This window comes from Lolium rigidum, chromosome 6, assembly GCF_022539505.1.
Source record: "Lolium rigidum isolate FL_2022 chromosome 6, APGP_CSIRO_Lrig_0.1, whole genome shotgun sequence".
Lineage (NCBI taxonomy): Eukaryota > Viridiplantae > Streptophyta > Magnoliopsida > Poales > Poaceae > Lolium > Lolium rigidum.
In genome coordinates this window covers 2,582,427-2,601,659 of record NC_061513.1, presented here as the reverse complement: position 1 = coordinate 2,601,659, position 19,233 = coordinate 2,582,427, and positions in this window count along the sequence as shown.

Sequence of the window (19,233 nt, the reverse complement as noted above, 5' to 3'; positions counted from 1 at the left end):
GTCCTCGGACCAGATGGAGAAGTTGTGGTCTGGCTCCTCCCCGGCCGCAATGGCGCGGCGGGTGTTGGCCGCGTGGACCGCCGCCGCGTTGTACTCCGGCGTCGGCTCACGGGATGTGGAGGATTGGCTGGCAAGATCCGATGGGGCAGAGGAGGAAGAAGACATGGCGGCTGGGAGGGCTTTTGGAGCGCTAATGCGAAGGAGATGCAGAGCAGAACTGTTCATAGCGGTTAAATAAAAGGGGATATGGCGAAAATTCAATGCCACAGCAGTTTCCGAGGAAGTGGTGCTTGAAAGAAAGAGAAAAGACTGCCAAGTCACGCGGAGAAGTTGAGAAGGCAAGTCATCATGGTGACGGATACTCGCGACGGTTCTGCCACGACATGACCCGACGAAAGAAAGCGTAATGATTTTGGAAATGCCATTTCCAAAACCAGGGGGGCATGTGTTATCACCAGAATTTAACCGAGTCAGAGGTGGGGTGCAATCAGGATGGGCTTAAAGAAATATACATGGAGGATTACGTGAATCGGCCTGTTATACCAAGTTGGGTTTAATTACCCTTGTATCTGTAAAGTATTAGATCGCATCTTAGTTTAGAAGGTAGAATCTTACTCGTGCACGGTTTGGTGCACGCCCACATTAGAAAGTCCCCTAGACTATAAATATGTACCTAGGGTTTATGGAATAAACAACAACTCACGTTCAACCCCAAACAAACCAATCTCGGCGCATCGCCAACTCCTTCGTCTCGAGGGTTTCTATCGGGTAGCGACATGCTGCCTAGATCGCATCTTGCGATCTAGGCAGCACAAGCCCCACGTTGTTCATGCGTTGCTCGTACTGAAGCGCTTTTGATGGCGAGCAACGTAGTTATCATTAGATGTGTTAGGGTTAGCATTGTTCTTCGTTTAAGCATGCTTACGTAGTGCAGCCCTTGCATATCTAGCCGCTCTCACACCTATCTCAGGTATGGGGGCGGCACCCCGCTTGATCATTATTTAGTAGATCTGATCCGTTACGATTGCTCCTTGTTCTACAAGGATTAGTTTAATATCTGCAATAGTTAGGCCTTACAAAGGGGGAGGATCCGAGTGGCACGTAGGGTGGCGTTCGCAAGTCCTAAACAGGATGTTCCGAGGATCAACTTCATGTTGGTTTTTAGGCCTTGTTTAGGATCGGCTTACGAGCACCGTGCGTGGCCGCGAGGCCCAACTCTGGAGTAGGATGATCCGATTATGCGGTGAAAACCCTAAATCGTCGTAGATCTAATTAGCTTTATCTTGATCAAGCAGGACCACCAAGTATTCGTGCACCCCGTACGAATCATGGGTGGATCGGCTCTTTGAGCCGATTCACAGGATAACCCGAGAGCCGATCGAGGCTCGTATTTAACGTTTACATGTATGCCCTGCAGAAACTAAGCGAGGCATCCCCATCACCTTCCCGACCGGTATAGGTCGGGTGTCACGCCCTTGCACTTCGCATCGCCGCGTGTGACCAGAAGAGCATTGCGGGCCGTCGCTCGGAGGGGTCTCAGCCAGCCGCAGCTCTAGGCTCTTCCCGGCTCTACGGTGTTGACAAGGCCGCTGCCCGCCGGTGGGTTTTGGCAGTCAACAAGGTCAGGAATAAAGTCAACACAAAACTCAATAACCTCCTCTGTTCCATAGCCCTTGGAGATGCTTCCTTCTGGCCTAGCACGGTTATGAACGTACTTCTTTAAGACTCCCATGAATCTCTCAAAGGGGAACATGTTGTGTAGAAATACAGGACCGAGAACGCCAATCTCTTCGACCAGGTGAACTAGGAGATGTGTCATAATATTGAAGAAGGATGGTGGGAACACCAACTCGAAGCTGACTAGACATTGGACCACATCCTTCTGTAAATTTTGTAGAGTAAGTGGATTGATCACCTTCCGAGAAATTGCATTGAGGAACACACATAGCTTCACAATGGGTACTCGAACATTTTCTGGCAGAAGCCCCCTCAATGCAACCGGAAGTAATTGTGTCATAGTCACGTGGCAGTCATGAGACTCTAGGTTTTGAAACTTTTTCTCTGACATGTTTATTATTCCCTTCATATTCGACGAGAAGCCAGATGGGACCTTGATGCTACTCAGGACTTCAAAAAAGATCTCCTTCTCCTCTTTCGTAAGAGCGTAGCTGGCAGGACCTTGATACTTCTCTGGATTCAGGTTGTTTCCTTCGTGGATACTTTGCTGGTCCTGCCGTGCATCCGGTGTATCTTTTGTCTTCCCATACACGCCCAAGAAGTTTAGCAGGTTCACGCAAAGATTTTTCGTCACGTGCATCACGTCGATTGCAGAGTGAACCTCTAAGAATTTCCAGTAGGGTAGCTCCCAAAATATCGACTTCTTCTTCCACATGGGTACGTGTCCGTCAACATCATGCGGAACAAATTGTCCGCCGGGACCCTTTCCAAAGATCACTTTTAATCCTTGACCATATCATATATAACTTCCCCAGTAGGGCGGGTAGGCTTCGTTTGGTTATCTTCCTCACCTCTGAAATGCTTTCCTCTCTTTCTTACGTGATGTTGTTTTGGAAGAAATCGATGATTCCCCAGGTACACATTCTTGTTTCCCAAATATATACTGTCAGTCTCACCTAAACAGTGTGTGCATGCATTGTATCCCTTGTTTGACTGCCCTGAAATGTTACTAAGAGCAGGCCAATCATTGATGGTTACAAACAACAACGCCCGTAGGTTAAATTCCTTTTGTTCGTGCTCATCCCACACAGGTACACCTTCGTCACGCCACAACTGTAAAAGTTCTTCAACCAATGGCCTCAGGTACACATCAATGTCGTTGCCGGGTTGCCTCGGGCCCTGGATGAGCACTGGTATCATAATGAACTTCCGCTTAATGCACAACCAAGGAGGAAGGTTATAGATACATAGAGTCACTGGCCAGGTGCTATGACTGGAGCTCTGCTCACCGAAAGGATTAAAGCCATCTGTACTTAGACCAAATCTTAAGTTCCTTGCGTCATCTGAAAATAACTTGAACTCTCTGTCGATTTTTCTCCACTGCGACCCGTCAGCGGGGTGTCTCAGCATCACATCTTTCTTACGGTCCTCTTTGTGCCATCGCAACAACTTGGCATGCTCTTTGTTTTGGAACAAACGTTTCAACCGTGGTATTATAGGAGCATACCACATCACCTTCGCAAGAACCCTCTTCCTGGGGTTGGACTCACCCTCAACATCGCCGTGGTCATCTCGCCCTGATCTTATACCTCAATGCACTACATACCGGGCATGCATTCAAATTCTTGTACTCCTCGCGATAGAGGATGCGAGTCATTGATGCATGCATGTATCTCGTTGCACCTCTAATCCTAGAGGGCAGACAACCTTCTTTGCTTCGTACGTACTAGAGGGCAATACGTTCTCCCCTAGAAGCATCTTCTTTATTATTTTCAGCAACTTTTCAAACCCCTTGTCAGAAGTACCATTCTCTGCGTTCCATTGCAGCAATTCCAGCGTGGTACCCAGCTTTTTCTGGCCATCTTCGCAATTTGGGTACAACAGTGTCTTGTGATCCTCTAATATTTTCTCCAACTTCAACCTCTCCTTTTCACTTCCGCAGCTTATCTTCGCATCAAGAATGGCCCGACCCAAATCGTCATCGGGGTCATAAAAAATCGGCTCATCAAAAATGGGCTCTTCTTCAGCTTCGTCTTCCCCCATTCTACTATCACCGTCTTCAGTGAACATAGGATAGTTGTCACTATCCTCTTCTTCTTCGTTGTCTTCCAATATAACTCCTCTTTCTCCGTGCTTGGTCCAACAATTATAGCTGGGCATGAAACCGTTCTCCAGCAGGTGGACGTGAATGGTCTTTGAGGTAGAGTAATCCGTCATATTCTTACAGGAACTACATGGACAATAGATGAAACCATTCTACTGCATGTTTGCCTCAGCCACGTTGAGAAAATAATGCATGCCATTAATGAAGTCGGGATGGCACCGGTCACCGTACATCCATTGTCGACTCATCTGCATTTTATATGTATATCAAAAATCATTAATTACACAACATCGTGGATATATGAGTGACCAACTTAATTAATATTCAAGTTCATCACATAAAACTAAGTTTTTTTAATAAAAAAGAAGAGGCTCACCGAGGTTGTACGGTGCCGGCTAGGGGACGACGCTGGCGATCGACGGCGGTGAGGACGGGGATGATACTAATTAAAACCTACAAAATATACCATAATTTCAGCTCAAAATGATTATAAAAAAAGTAAAATATACCGAGGTTGTAGCTAACCCTTGGATAGATGTATGCCCTTAATCTTGTTAAAATGGTGGAGAAAAAATAGAGATTTGTTGGAGTGTGAGAGGTGCAAAACAGTGTGAGAGGAGAAAAAGAGAAAAATGAGATGAAGATCCAGGGACGGGCTGGCGATGTGAGATATAGGTGGCACCCTTTGGTACCGGTTCGTGTTACGAACCGGTACGAAAGGTCCAGCCCTGGCCCCACACGAGCCTGTACCTCTGGCCGAAGACCTTTCGTACCGGTTCGTAACACGAACCGGTACGAAAGCTCCTCACGAACCGGTGCCAAAGCTCCTCGCCCGCCAGAGGTCCCAAACCGGTGCAAATGACCCCTTTGGTACCGGTTCGTAAGGGAACCGGTACCAAAGGCTTAGATGGATGCCCCATTTTCTACTAGTGCATGTCTTTCCATGCTAATCAACAATTAATTCGTGGGCTAGATAAACAACTTGAACCTAATAATATTTTGTCAGGATTCCGATTCCGCTTAATATGGATAAGTTGAATTGCATCATCGTTGCCATGCCATGCATACCATATCATGATCATGCCGATTCTTTTGCCCTAGTAGTAAGTATTGCACCCGTTGTTTGTTGTAGTGATTTGCTTCTTCCCGGATAAGGCGTTGAGTTGATGCGAGCAACGACAAGTTCTTCGGCTGTTCTTCGACAATCTTAACAGGCAAGCATTTCCTAAACTCCTGTCTCTGCAGGAATCACTCAACTATTTTATTTTGCCTTCTCTCTAATGCTACCGAGTTGTGATCTTGTCACCTGTCCTATTGACTTGTTTACCTCAAGCAGCCTAGATTGCCTCCACCACCCTCTTACAGTTGTTGTTTGGTTTATCGGGTCTGTCTTGCGAGTCGTAGCGCATGCTTAGAGAACCGTTGTTATCTCTATATCTGTTGGGTTGTTGGGAGGTTATCACATGCTATATTCAGTAGTTGGAGATACTCATGCTTTACTTAACTGTTAACAACTAAAATTGTAAGCAGTGGCATCTGTGAGCCATTTGCGAAAGCATCGAATCTTTATCTCGCTAATGTCCCCTCGGACCCGAGTTCTTGTTATCTGTTCCGAGATTGAGCGCTCTACCCGTATGTGGGGATGTTTATCGGGACCCCCCTCACCCATTACCTTTCCTCGAGTCTGTTTATTGGGAGCCACAACCTTAGTTTTATTTGCCTATGCCATGCTTTACTTACTGTTGTCTTCGGGTGTTTACATTCTGTTGCCTTCGGGTGGTTTATATTCCGTACTGAACCTTGCGGGACGTTTAGCGAAGCGTGTGGTTTGCACGCCTAGCCACCGGCGCAAACCTCTGAGTCCGTATCGGAGTGCAGCGGAACTTCGTCACGGGTAGCTTAGTTGGGAAACTTTCTCTTGCATTGGGAACGGTCTTGTTGTGAGACTCCACCTGTAGTAAGTGGGTTCGAACATGCGTATGGTTACATTTGGACAAACCCTACAGGGTGTACATCTTATCGATAAGCCGTGTCTACGGTTATGGACAACTTACACCTTTATGTTGTTGGTAATAATTTGTTAATAACTTGCGTAGTAATTTAGCATCACTACAACTGTTACCTAATAAAACTTGTCCACAGTGCGAGTGCCCTTGTTAGTACTTCTTCCAAGTGAAGGGGAAACAAATCGGCTGGGTTATGTTTGCAGAGTATAGAACTGTTAGTGCGCCCTCTTATCTATTCTAGCACATGTAAGTTGAGAGTGTCACTATAGATTTTTAGTGCTTGCGCGCTGCCGCTTAACCACACCATATTGCCTATGAAATTTCTCTTGCGTCCTCTAAGTCCCCTGCGTGCCTTAAGTACAAAGGATGACTGGTTGATGAATGCTATATGTCTTGAAGTCTTGTTAAGTACGAACCCGTATTTATTGCTGCTTTGAGACATAACCGGCCAGGTATGAAGATCGATGCCATGAAGAACGACGTTAGCGAGGTTACCCTTCCGGTTTAGCCTGGGTAGGGTTATGGACGCCATCGTTTATCTTCAGGACTCTTAGTCCAATTTGTATCTTGTCCGTACTCAGACGCATTTGATCTTATGTATGATTTGGATCTTCGTGTTGTATATTTGTATCTGGACTCGTTGGAGTCGTTGTTGTAATATATGTTTCTTATGGGGTCTATTGTAATCCTGTTGTAATGTTACCACTCTTGTTAATTCCCCTGGCATCACGTGTATGATTCGTCGCGCACGTCGTGTCGGAGGGCGTCTCTGAATCGATACATGTGGATTTCGGCGGAATCGCTGAAATCCTCATGGTACCGGTTCCGGAGCGTCACACCATGCTTATAACCACTTGCAACACATTGTTAATTCATCTCACCTTATTTATAAAAATTCTAAATAAATGGGCGGGAACGGGCACGCCACTATGGTCTAGTAATGAAATATAGAACACACCCTATAAGTAACTAGTACCTAAAAACAAAATAAAAGGCTTTCTTTTAACCTTATTAGTGTAACCCACATGATTCAAGAGCTAGGAAAAAACGGTTTGGAAATAAGTTGGTTCCATTCTAGATACAAGTTAGCATATGTGCAAAGGATGCGAATGATTTGATGAGTGTTGGAGTTGGCTTGATTTGAAGGAATCTAAGGACAAAACATGTTCTTTTAAAAGTTTATTTTTGAATCGTTCGCAACAAGAATGGTGTTTGGTATGTTGCATTTGTTTAAAATGGTTAGTTAGGTTAGAACAAAAAATGTAGACTAAAGGAATGGAAAAAAAAAGCAAAAGTTTGTGATGTACATGTGGACACCAGGCCATTAGTGTCATGGGACTTCTCTTGTATATATATTATATTAACGACACCTATGTGGCTTTTCTCGAGCCACTCGTCACATGGGACGAGAAAAGACCGACCAACATATCTTCACAATTCTATTAGTTACAATATTTTGGAATATCACAAGCAACCATAGTCGTGTACAATTTGATCTTCACTGATTTATCATCTATAATTTTTTCCATTAGTATCACGTGCACTAGTAGAAAAAGAGGCTTCCATCCTCCCTCATTAGTCCCGGAAATATTCGAACCGCGACTAAAGGGGGCTTTAGTCGCGGTTCGGAAGGCAACACGCGACTAATGCTCTACCAACCGGGACTAAAGGGCGGTGGAGGGACGCGGCCGGCGGAAAAACCTTTAGTCGCGGTTGGAGACACCAACCGCGACTAAAGGGTACCCCCGTGGATCGCCTTTTTTTGGTTTGTAAAATACAAAAGGAAATGATAGAAAATTCAAAAAAAAAAATTGTTTTCAGATTCTTGTATGTTATGCAACCTACTATTCGGAGAAATTAAGAAATTCGAATTTTCACTTTTTTTGCAAAAAAAGTTTAAAAAATGGTAAAACTGCAATAACTTTTGCATATGACGTCGGAAAAAAACGTATAATATATCAAAAAAATCCTGGAAAAAAGTTACATCCGAATTCACCTGGGTTTACCCGGTTAGCCAATTTTTAGATTCTCAAAATTCCAAATGGAAATACGAAAGCAGGAAGATTTTATTTTTTGCTATAAATTACGGATTTTATATTTTTTAAATTTTTCAAAAAAATAAAATTAATAATGGCATCCAGCATAAAGATTACTATTACGTTTACCAAATTTTTAGATTTTCAAATTTTTAGGTTTTAGGTTTTGCAAAAAATATATTTAAAAAAACTAAAAATTTAAAAATAATAAAAATTAAAAAGTTAATGTTTATTTATTTATTGACGATTATTATTACATCATTATTTTTGTTTATGAAAAAAATTATTTGAAATTCAAACAATAAAAAAATGTGACATCGACCAACATGTCAATAGCATTGATATGATACTAGTATCACATACATACGCGCGTAGCACTTGGATGCGGGACGAAATGGAACTCGGAAGTTAAGCGTGCTAGAGGTAGAGTAGTGGGAGGATGGGTGACCGAGCGGGAAGTTTGACCACGAGTAAATAATTTGACTAGAGATAAGTGTAGTTAGAGATAGAGACTAAGCTATGCAAATAACTGAAATAATAGAAATTCTGAAGAAAAAAAGGAAAAAAAACGGAGTGAAAAAAAATTAGAAACCCAAATGAATTAAAGAAAAATTAACGAAATAGCCTTTAGTCGCGGTTGGCCAGGAGAACCGCGACTAAAGGTCCTCCGCCCCGACGGACGCCTGGCGCCCACGTGGACGGGCCTTTAGTCGCGGTTCGTAATCAACCGCGACTAAAGCGGGGGGGGCTTTAGTCGCGCTTAGTTGGTCGCGGTTGCGCAACCGCGACTAATGGCAGTTGCGCACCGCGACTAAAGGCCATTTTTCTACCAGTGGTGCCACTAGTAGAACAAAGCTTGTGAGAATATTGATCTTGCCGAAAATTTACGAAACCTGTGTGTGTGTGGTGTGGGGGGGGGGGGGGGCTCCAAGAACATATATGAAGTGCTATGACCGATATGACTATTATCAAATTGCTGGCAATCCGGGACATTGGACACAAAGGGCGGGACAAGATTTGTTAAGACATCGAGGTATTTACAAAAGGAACATTGTGGTTTCTCGTACTCCACCCGAGAGATGTTCCATAAATATTTCATTGAGGACTCACACATGTTTTGAAATCGTTGGAGCAGCAAATGTTTCTAATGTTTTAGGAAGTTTTCATTGTGGTTCGAAAACATGTTTTGCAAATAAGTCACAAAGGTTTCACTGAAATAAAACATAATTTAAACCATTTTATGAGTTATTCGATGAAACCTCCTTAGCGCCGTGCCTTGTTTTGGACATATTTTGGGTTGACATTAATAGACTATGATGTTCTTTTTGCAAATATATATACAGATGGACAATATATTCTTCCATCTCTCTTGCATCCAGTTGCCAAGATTGCACGAGAATCTGATAGCACCCATATGAACAGTATCGGTAGATTCTCCCATGGAACCAAAGAACAATAATTAGACACTCCAATGGGCTGCACACGACTCATCGGGGGCATACCTTTATCCTCATTCCGACTTTTAGCGCAGTTAATTTGAGGTCAAGAAAAATATCTGGCGTCCCAATATAAGCCTTCCGATGCCAAAGCCCTTCAGAAAAGAAAACGTCCCAGTAACAGCCAGAGACACCGAGTCCAACGCCACCTCTCCATATATCTCTCTAGCTAATTAGCCCGAGGCCCCGAGCCCCTTCAAAACAAATCTAATCCAACTGTGCTATACCAAGTCAACAATGGCGCTCCTCCGGCGGCAACTCTACGTCTGCATGTGCCTCCTACTCCTGGCCGTCGCTTTTCCGGCGTCCATCGTCCTCGCCGAAGGCGAGTGCTACAAGACCGCGATGATGGTCCCGCACTGGTGCTCCGGCGAGTTCATCAAGGCGCTCTTCGCCAACAACATGAGCGGGATCAGCGAAAGATGCTGCATCCTGCTCGCCTGCGTCCGCGAGTGGTCGTGCGCCGGCGTGCTCCGCAACTTCTGCGTGCCCCCGGAGGCGCACGACTGTCCGCCACGGCAGCCGCCGTTGCCGTGAGATCCCGACGTCGATGCCTACGGGTGGCGTTAGCTAGTGATGCGGCATGCATGCATGCACCGGCCGGCCTTTACGTGTCTGCTTTATTTCGTTTAGCCGTGTTTTGGTCGTCGACGATCGACGCTGGACCTCAAATAATCTCTAGGCATGCGCTTGTTGCAATTCTCTTTTCGTGTGTAAGATTGCAATGCCTTCTTTCACAAGATTATCTAGTGATGATAGGAGGTAGTTCTTTTGACGACGAAGGATAAAGTGTTTCCATATATATTTAGTTTCTTTTTAACTCTTCTGGATATTACCGTATCTGATGTGTACTAGATGTTTTATCATCATCTTGTGTTGCAAAGACCAAACATTATGGTCGACTCCTCGCATGAAGTCTCCTCGGCTAATCCTGGCCCAGACTGCCCCACCCTTCCCCGGACCCTGATTTGTGCTGACGTCCTTTGGCTCCCCTCCTTTTACTACTCCCTCCATCCCAAAATATGAAGTGTCCTTAAATTTCTCTGAACGACTTGTAACTTAGACTATGATTTATATTTACAAGGGAAGATGTCCGTGCGTTGCACCGGAAGAAAATTCATTCGATCGAGTGGAGACACACGTAATAGATTCTTGTCAGTACCACCATAATGTGTAACAAAAACCAGCCAATTTCAACGCATCCACAATGTACTCCGTGGTTAGGTCAAGCCAAGGAGAATTTCACAACTGAAAAATATTAGTTTTATTGACCGTACTTTGGTGGCAAGACAAATTAGAAAATAAAAGGCATAATGAAATCTTTAGGGCAAAACTTTAAATACTATAATGAGGAACCTAAACTATCCAAGGTTGCACACCAGCAAAGAAGAAAAAGATATTGAACAGGGAGTGACGCGGATGACTTCGATTGTAGATGGCATGACATCACTTGCCTATAGGAGTGGGTTGTTGGAATCATCCATAATTGAAAAAAAAAACGTCACTGAAGGAGACATGCACACGCTCGTAGAGATTAGAGGAAGGACCCAGGACTGCCTCAATTTCTCCTCCCATCTACATATAATCAACACAAACACACAACAATCATTATCAAATAATAAGCACAAAAACACAGCAATCAGTACCAAATATATTAGCAGCAATTTTTCTATCTCTTTCTATTTTTTCTAGTCGTTACATGCAAAGAAATATATAAAGTATACTAGTATAAATGCTCGTGTGTTACTACGGGTATTCAAATTTTATTTCTCAATAGATACATATGTTTTAACCAAGTGTCACAAAGGGGTACCTCCTTGCCTCCTGTACAAAGATCCTAGGAGATGAATCTCATTTGATTTCTCAAATTTGATGAATCTCAACTTTTTGGACATCTATACCGGGAAAACAATAACAACAGATATTTGGACTTTTGTCCAGCTGAAACTTCCACCATGTGAATATGGATTTAGTTGGCGGCCCAATGTTCCTCTCTAACAATATGCATACTCCAATCTTTGCAACTCATGCTAAATCTCTCTTACTTCAAACAAGATGAGCACCCATAGTATTTCACATGACATTTAATAAAGGCATATTGATGGTGTTCCCAATGACAACATGGTTATCACACAATAAGCAACTTATAAGAACTAAAAATGCATAGGTCATAATACTCACCACAATAGTTTTTAGACTATTTTTCCATGATCTATAATTTAACAAAACAGGTGATAATTTTTGAAGGTTTAAAGGTACCAACCTCGGAAAAAAAGGTTTAAAGGTACCACAAGCAATTTACTTTGGAGTGACGGTGAAATACCACATATAAGTACATATGGTGGACATATTTGGCATCTTTGGTTTTTGGTGGTTGGATGCACGAGTAGAGCTCATACTCAGTACGAGTGAAGGCTAGCAAAAACACTGGAAGCGACCAACTAAGAGAGCAATAATGACCATAATAAGGCATAGAGACACAACATTAGCAATCAAAGCTTAAAGTGATATTACAAGTCAAAAACTAAATGATCGTAGAGGTTTTAGTTGACTGGTTATAGTCATAACATGGTATAAGCATGCGCCAAGTCAACCCAATAAAGCATCAAAGGAGAATCAATACTATGCTTTTATGATAGAAACAACACATGATTCTTTAAATGACACATTATGCACTCTCAGACATTTAAAACAATTCATGCTACAACAATAAATACTAAGCATATGGAAAGAATAACATCCAACATGACATGCCAAAGTCTATGCCACAGTCTAGACAAGCTTCCTTTTGCATCACTATAGTCGTGAAATATTTTACTCGCATCCAACACCAATCAATTTATTTGAAATAACTCTCAGAGATGAAATACATTATGGACCAGAGAGCTAATCATACATAAATAAATAATACTAACATGCTCTGAACATAATTCAAGTGAAAGAACAAGAGCTAAACAAACACTGGCAGAACAATAACAGCAAAAACTAGAGCGTTCTATGCAATTAAGAAGGAGCGGGTCTTTCTCCAAAACAAATGTGTCGGGATCCAGCATATGCTACAGCAAACAAAATATAACTAAACTAAAAAAAAAAATAAAGACGCTCCAAGAAGAACATACAGCATATGAAGCAATAAAAATATAGCGTATAGAGAGATAACATGTTGCTTTGTTGATGAAGAGGGGATACATTGGGCATCCCCAAGTTTTGACGCTTGTACCTCTTCAATATGTCTTTGCGGTGCAGGGGAATCCCCAAGCTTGATCTTTTTTCCATTCTTCATCTCATCACATCATTCTTCTCTCGCTACACTTGAAAACTTCCTTGATACAAAAATTTCTCACAATTCTTCATTAGCAGCATTAGTACAATCAAAATAAATAAATCTACTTGGGTTCAGTACTAACATATATCAAACATATATTAAAGCATAAGCTACTGTAGCAACTTTTTCAAAACGCTCTTTGATCAAAATAACTCAAAAAAAAGAGATTTAAGAAGCAAATGCAAATAACACAATAATCTGTCAAAAAAGAACATCAGGTAAAGATCGAAATTTCCTAAAATTCTATGTTGCTTATCTCGAAACGTGGTCAACTAACGAAAGATAGATATAAATCTGGGGCATATTCATAAAAAATAATAGCTCAAAATTACGTACTATCTATTTGAGGTAACAGCACAGAATCTGTTTCTGGACAGCAACTTCCCAAAATCTTACTTCTTCCTATTTGAGATTATTCTTGGCACAAAAACGAAATAAAAATGATAAGGAGAGATCATTACAGTAGCAATAACTTCCAAGACTTAAAAAAGAAAAAATACAGGAAAATAAACATGGGTTTTCACCCATAAGCGCTTTTTTCTTTAACGCCTTTCAACTAGGCGCAGTAAAAATGCGAGCATCAAGTATTATCAAGTGAAGAAGCATCAACATCATAATTTGTTCTAATGATAGATTCATAAGATGAATTCTTTATATTTCTAGGGAAGTGTTCCATACCTTCCTTTGGTGGGAATTAATATTTAATAATCTCATCTCTCATATCAATAAAAACACCAACATTTCTAAGAAACGGTCTTCCCAATATAATTGGACAACAAGCATTGCATTCAATATCCAAAACAATAAAATCAACGGGGACCAGGTTATTGTTAACTATAATAAGAACATTATCAACTTTAGCCCAAAGGTTTCTTTGCAGCAATATCAGCAAGATGTACATCCAAATAATATTTTCCCAACGATGGCAATTCAAGCATATCATAGATTTTTCTAGGCATAACAGAAATACTTGCACCAAGGTCACATAAAGCATTGCAATCAAAACCATCTATTTTTATCTTAATGATGGGCTCCCAGCCATCTTCTAATTTTTTAGGAATAGAGGCTTCACGTTTTAATTTCTCCTCTCTCATTTGCATATGAGAATTTGTCATGTGCTTTGTAAAAGTCATATTTATAGCACTAGCATTAGGACTTCTAGCAAGCTTTTGTCAGAACTTAATTACTTCAGAGATATTGCAATCATCAAAATCAAACTCATTTTTATCAAAGGTAAAAGACTCTTGTCTCCCGTACTCCGAAAAATTTCAGCACACATATCAGGAGCAGTTTCAGTGGTTCTAGGCAATTTTATAGAGGGAGCGGGGACTTTTCCTACACTATTTATTTAATCATTAATAGGAGTGTGGCTACCATTTGAGACTTTATTACTACTGGTGGTGGTGATGGTATGAACTTTAGTCATATTATTCATTCTAGCAATTTCATCTTCCCTTTCCCAGCTAGTCACTCTGGGCGTTCGGGAAATCCCGAAATTTCGGGACGGGAAATTCGGGAAAAAAATATTTCGGGTTTCAGAAAATGACACCCGAAAATACATCAAAATATTTGACTCCCGACAATTCGGGTACCCGATAATTCATGTTCGGGATCGGGAATTTCCTGAATAGCCCGAAACTACAAAGTGAACCAAAAAAAATGGCAGCAACAAGGCAGTGTTTCGGCAGCCGTCCATCAATCAACGCGCGCGACCATCAATCGAGGTGCAGCTTGTCGTTGCCTGTCTCAGACTAGGTGAGGAGGACGGATGGCGGAGGCGTCTCATCGAGCGTTGAGGACGACGAGGAGGTGGCGGCAAATGGCAGTGGCGAGCGGCGTCGGCTGAGGTACTGGCGAGCGACGGGGCGGCGGCCGACGGTTGTGGCGAGCGGCAGCGGTTGAGGTTGGGGCGAGCGGCGGCTGTAGGGAGAGTGGAGGAGTTGTGGCTCGTGGTCGTGGAGTTGTGGTACTGGTAGTCTGGTACGTTCTCTGGGCCTGTAGGGTTACTCCATCTCCTCCACTTGGGCTGGGCTAAGCTATCTCTGCATATGGGGTTTCTAAATTTTAAATGTTGATGGGCTACGCGGGATATTCGGGTGCCAACACTAAAGGCCCGAAATTCCTGAAAGAAATTCGGGAAATCCAAACCACTTCCCGAATATGTGCTCGGGTTTTTCGGGTTCGGGATAAACGGGTTCGGGATTCGGGTTTTATGCCCGGAGTGACCACCTAGCATGCAATTCCACCAACATCCTAACATTTTTATCGATTCTAACTTGAATGGCGTTCAGAGTTTTACTTTATTTAATATCACGAGGCAACACTTTTAATTTAAGAAAATCAACATCATGAGCGAGGCTATCAAATTTAGAAGCAAGGATATCAATTTTGCCAAGTTTTTCCTCAACAGTTTTATTGAAAGAAGTTTGTTTACTAATAAATTCCTTAAGCATGACTTCAAGATCAGAGGGTGCACATTTATTATTGTTGTAGGAATTACCATAAGAATTGCCATGAGCATTACCATTATTAGAAGGATATGGTCTACAATTGTTGCTACCAAAAGTATTCCTATAAGCATTGTTGTTGAAATTGTTGTTTTTAATGAAATTTACGTCAACATGCTCTTCTTGAGCAACCAAAGAAGCTAACGGAATATTATTTGGATCAACATGAGCTTTACCATTAACAAGCATAGACATAATAGTATCAATTTTATCACTCAATGAGGAGGATTCTTCGACAGAATTTACCTTCTTACCTTGTGGAGCTCTCTCGGTGTGCCATTCAGAATAATTTATCATCATATCATCAAGTAATTTAGTTGCATCCCCCAAAGTAATGGACATAAAGGTACCTCCAACAGCTGAATCCAGGATATTTCTTGAAGAAAAATTTATTCCTGCATAAAAGGTTTGGATGATCATCCAAGTAGTCAGTCCATGAGTGGGATAATTCTTTACTAAAGATTTCATTCTTTCCCAAGCTTGAGCAACGTGTTCATTATCAAGTTGTCTAAATTTCATTATGTCGCTTCTCAAAGATATAATCTTAGCAGGAGGATAATATTTTCCAATAAAAGCATCTTTGCATTTAACCCAAAAATCAATACTATTTCTAGGCAAAGATAGCAACCAATCTTTAGCTCTACCTCTCAAAGAGAAAGGGAACAATTTCAGTTTAATAATGTCACTATCTATATCCTTATATTTTTGCATCTCACAATGTTCAACAAAATTATTTAGGTGAGAGGCGGCATCCTCAGTACTAATACCAGAAAATTGCTCTTTCATGACAAGATTTAATAAAGTGGGTTTAATTTCATAGAAAGCTGCTTCGGGAGCAGGTGGAGCAATAGGGGTACAAATAAAATCATTGTTGTTGGTGCTAGTAAAATCACACAACTTAGTATTTTCAGCGGAACCCATTTTAGCAAAATTAAAACTAAGCAATAGAAATAACAGCTATAATAGAAACTAATTTTGTTTTTGTTTTTAGATATAAAGACAACTATAAAAGTAATAATTTTTTGTGCTTTTGAGATAATGAAGCAAACAAAACAAAGTAAATTAAACTAAGCAAACTATAACAAAGTAAAAGATTGGAGATGAGAAACTTCCCTTGCAGAAATCCTCTTTCTCCCCGGCAACAGCGCAGAAAAGAAGCTTGATGGCGTGTAGTCGGCGTATGCGGACACGCTGTTGAGAAACCCCAAGAGAAAGGTATGATGAGCACAACAGCAAGTTTTCCACTAGTAAGAAACGAAGGTTTAATCGACCAGTAGGAGAAAGGCGTGACTTCTGAAGGTGTTGCTGGCTGACTAGTGGCAGGGCGCATTACCGGCGTCAGCAACAACATGGAACATGCACACAACACAACCAAAATACTTTACCCCAACTTACAGTGAGGTTGTCAATCTCACCGGTTTGCTGAACACAAAGGATTAGACGTATCGAATGGAAGGATATGTTTGCAAAAAGTAAACAGAACAAGATTGCAGTTGAATTTATCAGTAAAGGGAAATAGAACCGAGGTCCACAGTTCACTAGAGGTGTCTCTCTATATAGAAATAGTATGTTGGGTAAACAAATTACAGCTGGGCAATTGATAGAATATCGACCATACATGACAAGATGATTACTATGAGATTTGATATGGGCATTACAACATAATACATAGACCGTAATCCAACTGCGTCTATGACTAATAATCCACCTTCAGGTTATTGTCCGAACCCCTTTTAGTATTAAGTTGCAAGAAATAGACTATCGCATTAAACAATGTGTGTAAAGTAAACAATACAATTACCCTTGGATAAAACATTGTTGTTTTCTGCCTAGTAGCAACAACACATCTACAACCTTAGAAGTTATAAAGTCACTCTTCCAGGAAACTAGAGGCATGAACCTACTTTCGAGCATAAATACCCCCTCTTGAAGTCACATGTGTCCACTTGCCAAAGTTTCTACTTGCAACGGAGAGCATGCAAGATCACAAATAACACATGACATGAATATATAATCAATCTCAACATAGTATTTAACATTCATCGGATCCTAGCAATCCAAACATATAGGATTACATAAAGATGATCTTGATCATGTAGGGCAGCTCACAAGATCGATACATGCAGCACAAGGTGGAGAAGACAACCATCTAACTACTGCTATGGACCCATAGTCCCGGGATGAACTACTCATGCATCACTTCGGAGGTGGGCATGGCGATGTAGATGCCTCCGGCGATGATTGCCCCCTCCGGCAGGGTGCTGGGAGAGCTTCAGAACCCCCCGAGATGGGTTCGACGATGGCGGACGCGACAGAACTTTTCGTGGATGGAGGCTCGGGTATCCAGGGTTTTCCCGAGAAGATGTATAAATAGGCGGAGGATTGAGGTCGGTGGGGCGTCTGGTGGGCTGATACGTCTCCAACGTATCGATAATTTCTTGTGTTCCATGCCACATTATTGATGTTATCTACATGTTTTATGCACACTTTATGTCATATTCGTGCATTTTCTGGAACTAACCTATTAACAAGATGCCGAAGTGCCGGTTCCGTTTTTCGCTGTTTTTGGTTTCAGAAATCCTAGTAACGAAATATTCTCGGAATCGGACGAAATCAACGCCCAGGTTCCTATTTTACCCGGAAGCATCCAGAACACACGAGAACCGCCAGAGAAGAGGCACAGGGCCACCAAACCCTCGCCCGGTGCGGCCAAGGGGGGGGGCGCGCCCCCCTAGGGTGTGGGCCCCCCTTCGACCTTCCTGCACCGCCTCTCCGCCTATAAAAAGCCCCTGGATCAGAAAACCCGATACCAATTGACGAAACCCACAGAAACCTGCCAGAGCCGCCGCCATCGCGAAGCCAAGATCTGGGGGACAGGATCTCTGTTCCGGCACGCTGCCGGAGCGGGGAAGTGCCCCCGAAGGCTTCTCCATCGACACCGCTGCCATCTCCACCACCATCTTCATCACCGCTGCTGCTCCCATGAAGAGGGAGTAGTTCTCCATCGAGGCTCGGGGCTGTACCGGTAGCTATGTGGTTCATCTCTCTCCTATGTAGTTCAATACAATAATCTCATGAGCTGCCTTACATGATTGAGATTCATATGATGATGCTTGTAATCTAGATGTCATTATGCTAGTCAAGTGAGTTTTACTTATGTGATCTCCGGAGACTCCTCGTCCCACGTGTGTAAAGGTGACGAGTGTGTGCACCGTGTGGGTCTCTTAGGCTAGATTTCACGAATACTTACTCATTGAATGGTATAGTGAGGTGCTTATTTATATCTCTTTATGATTGCAGCATGTTGTATCACAATTTATCTATGTTCTACTCTAGTGATGTGTTATTAAAGTAGTTTTATTCCTCCTGCATGTGTGCAAAGGTGACGATGCGTGCACCGTGTTAGTACTTGGTTTATGCTATGATCATGATCTCTTGTAGATTATGAAGTTAACTATTGCTATGATAATATTGATGTGATCTATTCCTCCTACATATGCATGAAGGTGACGAGTGTGCATGCTATGCTAGTACTTGGTTTAGTAGCGTTGATCTATCTTACACTAAAGGTTACTTAAACATGAGCATTATTGTGGAGCTTGTTAACTCCGGCATTGAGGGTTCGTGTAATCCTACGCAATGTGTTCATCATCCAACAAAAGTGTAGAGTATGCATTTATACTGTTCGTTATGTGATCAATGATTGAGAGTGTCCACTAGTGAAAGTGTAATCCCTAGGCCTTGTTCCTAAATACTGCTGAGTTACTACTGCTTGTTTACTACTACTGCGTTACTACTGCTGAGTTACTATCGCTTGTTTATCGTTTTACTCGCGTTACTACTGCTGCAATACCACCACCATCAACTACACGCCAAGCACTTTTTCGGCACCGTTGCTACTGCTCATACTTATTCATACCACCTGTATTTCACTATCTCTTCGCCGAACTAGTGCACCTATTAGGTGTGTTGGGGACACAAGAGACTTCTTGCTTTGTGGTTGCAGGGTTGCATGAGAGGGATATCTTTGACCTCTTCCTCCCGGAGTTCGATAAACCTTGGGTATCCACTTAAGGGAAACT